The sequence below is a fragment of the Gymnogyps californianus genome, chromosome 1 (genome assembly GCF_018139145.2).
Source record: "Gymnogyps californianus isolate 813 chromosome 1, ASM1813914v2, whole genome shotgun sequence".
NCBI classification, from domain to species: domain Eukaryota; kingdom Metazoa; phylum Chordata; class Aves; order Accipitriformes; family Cathartidae; genus Gymnogyps; species Gymnogyps californianus.
In genome coordinates, this window is record NC_059471.1 from 212,193,617 (window position 1) to 212,199,229 (window position 5,613).

Here is a 5,613-nt window from a genome sequence, read left to right on the forward strand (position 1 = left end):
ACGAGCCCGGACGAAGGACGGCAGCAGGCAGGTGGCCGCAGCAGCACCTCCAACCAAACGCGGACTCCGCCGAGCAGCCGGCCCCGAACTCATGCGCACTGCGCCCGGCCACCACCCACGGCGGGCGGTTAAAGCGACAGGCGCCGCGCCGGGCTGGGGCGGGGTGGTTCGTCCCGTGTGGGGAGCAGCGTTCCGTCACGGCTCCGCCTAGCCCGGGCGGGACGGTTGCCTTTGTCCCGGGCGCTCTGGGCAGGGCATAAGGCCGGTACTGCTCCCTCCCCGGCAGCCGAGGGCGGCAGCCTGCGGTACGGTCTGGTCTGAGGGGCTTGGCTGCGCTGCCACATGAGTGCGCGGTTTAAACGCGTGTCCCCGCTCCCAAAGCGCTGCCTGAGATGGCTCCGCCGAGGAGCGGGTCCCAGTGCCCCCCCAGCGGTGTGCGCGGGTCGGGGACGTGGGTCTCCACAGCCACCCTGTGAGGGCGGAGAGGGAGGCGAGCTGGGCACCATGACGGCCCGCAGTGGGCGAGGGGGAAGGCGATACCTTTGGCTTCGTCTGAGAACCCTGAGGTAAAACCCTGCCCGGCCCTGGCACCTCAGGGTGGTGGGGACGGCCCCGATCATGAGGGGTAAGTTGTGTTGGATCTGGTGTCTGTGGGGCTTGTCCCTCCACTGAGCTACTGGGAAATGTTCAGGGTAAAAGAGGTGAAAAAAGAGGGTAAAAAAATGACTGGCTCAGCCCCCTGCCAACCCCTCGGGCCGCATGCTCTGGGCCTGAGCCTGCGTCTTCAGTGAGGAAAAAAAAAAGGCGTTTGCGTGCCCTGTTAATCTGTGCCACCCATATATTTAACAGCTCAATAACAAATATTACATATTTGTACTCTTATTTATTGCTAATATATCATCATACTTACTGGTATTTATCAGGTAATCATGTCCCCTCCCTTCTTCATTGCGCAAGGCCATGGCAGCCATCAAATTAATAATTTGACTTCTATTATGCTGTAAAAATGTCAAGCCACTCTCAGAAATCATTATTTCTCACCCATGCTGTGGTGGCAGAAATAGTCCTAGAGCAGGAAGTACCTCAAAGTATGGAAGATGGAGATGTTTCAGAAAGATGCAACCCTACCCAAAATAAACGGCGTAACAGAACCGGGAAGGGGGAGCTGTGCAATGTGGGTCAGCAAGGGCTGGGAAATGGTAAGACCATCCCCAATCTGCAGCTTTCTCTTGAGCGTCCTCCAGAGCTGCAGGAGTGATGTCCAGGAGGAAAGCAAATGGTTCGGATCCCAAAAAGAGATTTACCTTAGGTAATTTTTGGTTATTTCAAAGCTGGTATCTAATCTAAGCTGTTTGGTCATTCTACAGTCAAGAGCGATAGTGTATCTCCGCCGGCTTAAGACAGGTTGGACAAATCGTGTGAGGAAACATGTCTCCAGTGGTTGTAGAGTGGTAAAGCCTGACTAGAGTCCTACGTGTCTCTCTTGACTGAAGGCCTAGTTTATATCTTGCTAATGTTAGGCTACATGAATCCCACCTCTATTTTTTTTATTCTTGGCTCTGCCAACAACTTTGTGTGGGATCATATGACTGTCCCATGTAACATCTGTTACACAACAGTACAGGGGAGGAAAGTGCCTTATTTCATCAAGGAGCAAAGTGGGAGTGGTGTCTGCTACATACAGCATGTAGACTCTGGTTAAGGAGAACATCTTTCTTCAGGAAATGTTTGATTCAAGAATATACTTAAAGGCAAGCATGTACTTTACTGATTTCCAGTGTGGGAGCATCAATAGGCAGGTGCAGAGTGCTTTGAGGTTCATCAGTGTGGGATGTTAGATAACTTCAATGTGTTATTCTTACAGCATTATGTGTAAGTACGTGCTAACTCACCCTGTCTGAGCTAAAGCTCTCCTTGCTAAGTAGGACATCACCTTGAGGAAGATCCTACGGTTCCAGGGCTTTGTCAGCTCCACAGTGTTGTTTTCTTTATTTCTTGATTTACTCTCAGCACCTTGTAATATCAGGTCTAGTCTTACATTAAAAATGTGCTCTGTCGACATTTTTCTACCCCAGATTCAGTGCGTCTGAAAGAGTTTTTTGTCCTTTCGATCATCATTTGTATGTTTTTTCTTCTTTCCTCGTTCTTCAACGTTACCGACTGCTAATCCCAGCACTGACTTTATTCTAGGAAAGCAACTGTGTGTTGACACATTCTGTCCTGAAGGTGGGGAAATTTATGGTGCACAGTTCCAAGTACACAGCCCATTACTATGTATTATAGAGAACTTCCCTCCTCTGCGCTGTGAAAACTTGTTATACCAGTTTAAAAATATGTCAGGCATGCATCTCCTTCCTCTAACATTAATCATTAATTAACATGTGATACTGACATTTCTGGTCGCTACTTAATAAAGCAAAGCTGTATTTTATGTGCGTTTCTAACTTCTCCTATCATACTCCAACATCGACGTCACAACATACCCAGCTGTCAGTGTCAGTACAGTCAGTAGCATGGGAAGCCCATTCTGCAGCCCCTCTGGAAATGCTGCCCAAACCAGAGCCACTAGAACAAGCCCATGTTTGCAAAACTCCTCTTGGCAATATCTGACTCCTTTTCCTTGTGTTACAGGCCAAAATTCAAGGCCAATTCTTCTCACAGAATGTGTTTGTTATATTTATTATTGCAAATAGCTGAGACTAGACACATTGAGCTAAGCAACTGTGGTCAAAGAGGATCTTATTCACTGTTTTTGGACTTTCTTCACAAATAGTTTTCATTTTGGGTCTTTTTTTTTTTTTCTCTGCATGTGGTCTGGATTTGATAAGCAATTGTAGAACTGAGCAGTCAGAAAGAAAATGTAGAATGATGGAAAGCTATCTGTTATTTATTTGAATTTCAGTAGGCTTAGAAAGCTCCGCAGTTAAAATTCAGAGCCCCCTTGTGCGAGGCAGTATATATAAAATAATAAAAAAAATCCTGTTTTAGAAAGCTGGTAATTTACATTTTGAACATAAGACAACAGATAGACAAGATAGGGAATAAATGTGCACTGAGGTATGAGATAACCATGAAAGAAACAGGGTTTAGCCAAAGTGAAGGTTGAATTACATTTGTGGTCATTATAGTTGAATTACTGTTGTGATAAACATGGTATTACGATTTGTTATTTGTGTAAGGTGGCCACTGGAAACCTCAAGACAAGACCATGGCTTATTGTACAAAGTATTGTACAAATACCAGGTAGCGTACAGGCACTGTTATTCTTGTTTACAATCAGTAATCTCACACAAAATATGCTTGATGACTCATTTATACAACTTTTCCTCATGATTGACCGTGTTCTTTTTTTGGCAAGGCACTTACAGCTAGAGCCAATGAAAGGCATTGGTGTCACAGCACACCTTGCTTTTCAGTGCCTAGCTGGCAGAATGAATTTCCAAACAGTGAGATAAACTTACAGTAATCAAAACTTTGGGATTTGTCTGTGACTCAGCAGCAGGCTGACATCCCAGCCCAGACGTCACTGCTGCCTCTCTCGTGCCAATTCAGTGGCTTTTGTGGTGCTGTCAGTCAGGTCTGTGTAGTGATCTAGATTAAAACAAACAAGACAAACTGGCAAGAATCAGATCGGATGGGTGGTCTGCGAGATGGGTAAGAAATTGGCTCGCAGGCCACACTCAGAGGATGGTGATCAATGGTCTTTACTTAGGCTGGCAGTCTGTCACAAGTGGGGTCTCCCAGGGATCGATACTGGGCCCCACGCTGTTCAACACTGGATGATGGGATTGAAAGCGCCCTCACCAAGTTTGCTGATGACACTAAACTGGGTGGTGAGGTGGACATGTCAGAAGGGAGAGCCATCTTACAGAGACACCTGGACAGGCTGGAAGAGTGGGCTAGCAACAACTGTGTGAGGTTTAACAAGGACAAGTGCAAGGTCCTGCACCTGGGACAACATAACCCAAGAGCCCAATAGAGGCCAGGATCTGTGCGGCTGGGGAGCAGCTGAGAGGCACCTAGGGGTTCCTGGTGGACAACAAGCTGAACGCAAGTCATCAGTGCACCGCTGCAGCAATGAAGGCAAATCGGACCCTGGGCTGCATCTGCAGAGACATTACTAGCAAAGATAAGATAGAGACATGATCATCCCACTCTACTCAGCGCTTGTCAGGCAACACCTGGAGTACTGTGTCCAGTTCTGGTCTCTGCAATTCAAGAAAGACACAGACAGACTGGAGAGGGTCTAACGGAGGGCAACTAAGATGATCAAAGGCCTGGAGAACCTGCCCTGTGAGGAAAGACTGAAGGAGTTAGCTGTTTTCTTCCTGGAGAAGAGAAGACTCGGGGGGACCTCATCACAGTATTCCAGTACTTAAAGGGCTGCTACAAAAAGGGCAGAGGCTTTGTCTTCACAAGGAGCCACATGGAGAAGGCAAGGGGCAATGGGTACAAGTTGCACCGGGAGAGGTTTCATCTTGATATAAGAAAGACATTTTTTACAGTGAGAACAATCACTTGCTGGAACAACCTCCCCAGGGACATGGCAGAGTCCTCATCGCTGGAGGTTTTCAAGATGTGACTGGACAGGGTGCTCGATAATGTCATCTAGGCTCCCTTTGCCATGAAAGGCTGAACCAGATGATCTTTCGAGGTACCTTCCAGCCTGGGCTGTTCTATGAGTCTATGAACATTTTTGGAAGGAGTTTGAATCTTTTTTTTACCCAGATATTTTTGCATTTGGTTTAGAGTGTCATGGGGCAAAAACTTTAGGTTGAGGGAGACAGGTAGCAACCTCTGAAACCAGATCCGCTGCCATAGGGACAGGAATATCTCTGAGTTGCAGAGAGCAACTTCCATTCCTCTCCTGGGTGATTAGAGTACATGTGTGGAAAGTGAGAGATGAGTTTGAACAGTCTGATGGTTCAGAGACAACTGAGTCTCCTAGACTGATGCTTCCTAGACAAGCACTTGAGATACCATCGCTTGCTGTAAAAAATGGCCAAGATAGGATCTGTGGAGAGCAGAGACAGTCAGCATTTATTGGGCACTCTCTAGGAACGCCTTTAGCATTTAGTCCTATTCGTGATTAAGCCAGAAGAATATCTAATTTCCAGGTTATGTTCTAAATTAATTGAGAAATAGCCCTGAAGCTGCTGTGGCCAGTGCCGTTCTGTGCCTGTACAGAAGCAGAGCTGGAGGCATCAAGAGCTGTGGTTATTAACTTCTCTCCAGCCAGCCTTCACAGTCTTCCTTTTGTCTTCTGGATACCCAGATTCACCCCTGCGCCCTTCTCTCTTCAGTACCTCATCTCCTTCCTCTATTGCTGAGGCCATCTCACTGTCCCCAAGCCATTCCTTCTGCCTCCTCCACCATCACCCCCACCCCACCAGTGCTTCTTGACCCAGCCTCTTTCTCCAGAACTCTCCATATTGCCTTTGTGGCTTCCTACTGCCTTCTCTCTCCATCAAGCCATGTCCCTCTTCCTTGCTGGTGCCTCCAGAACCTAATCTGATAGGCATACTAGTGAGTTGTCTAGTAAGTTGGACCTAATTTCTCTCCTCACCTTACTTTTGATGTTAGTGCACCTTACTGCTGAGACAAGATTTGCAG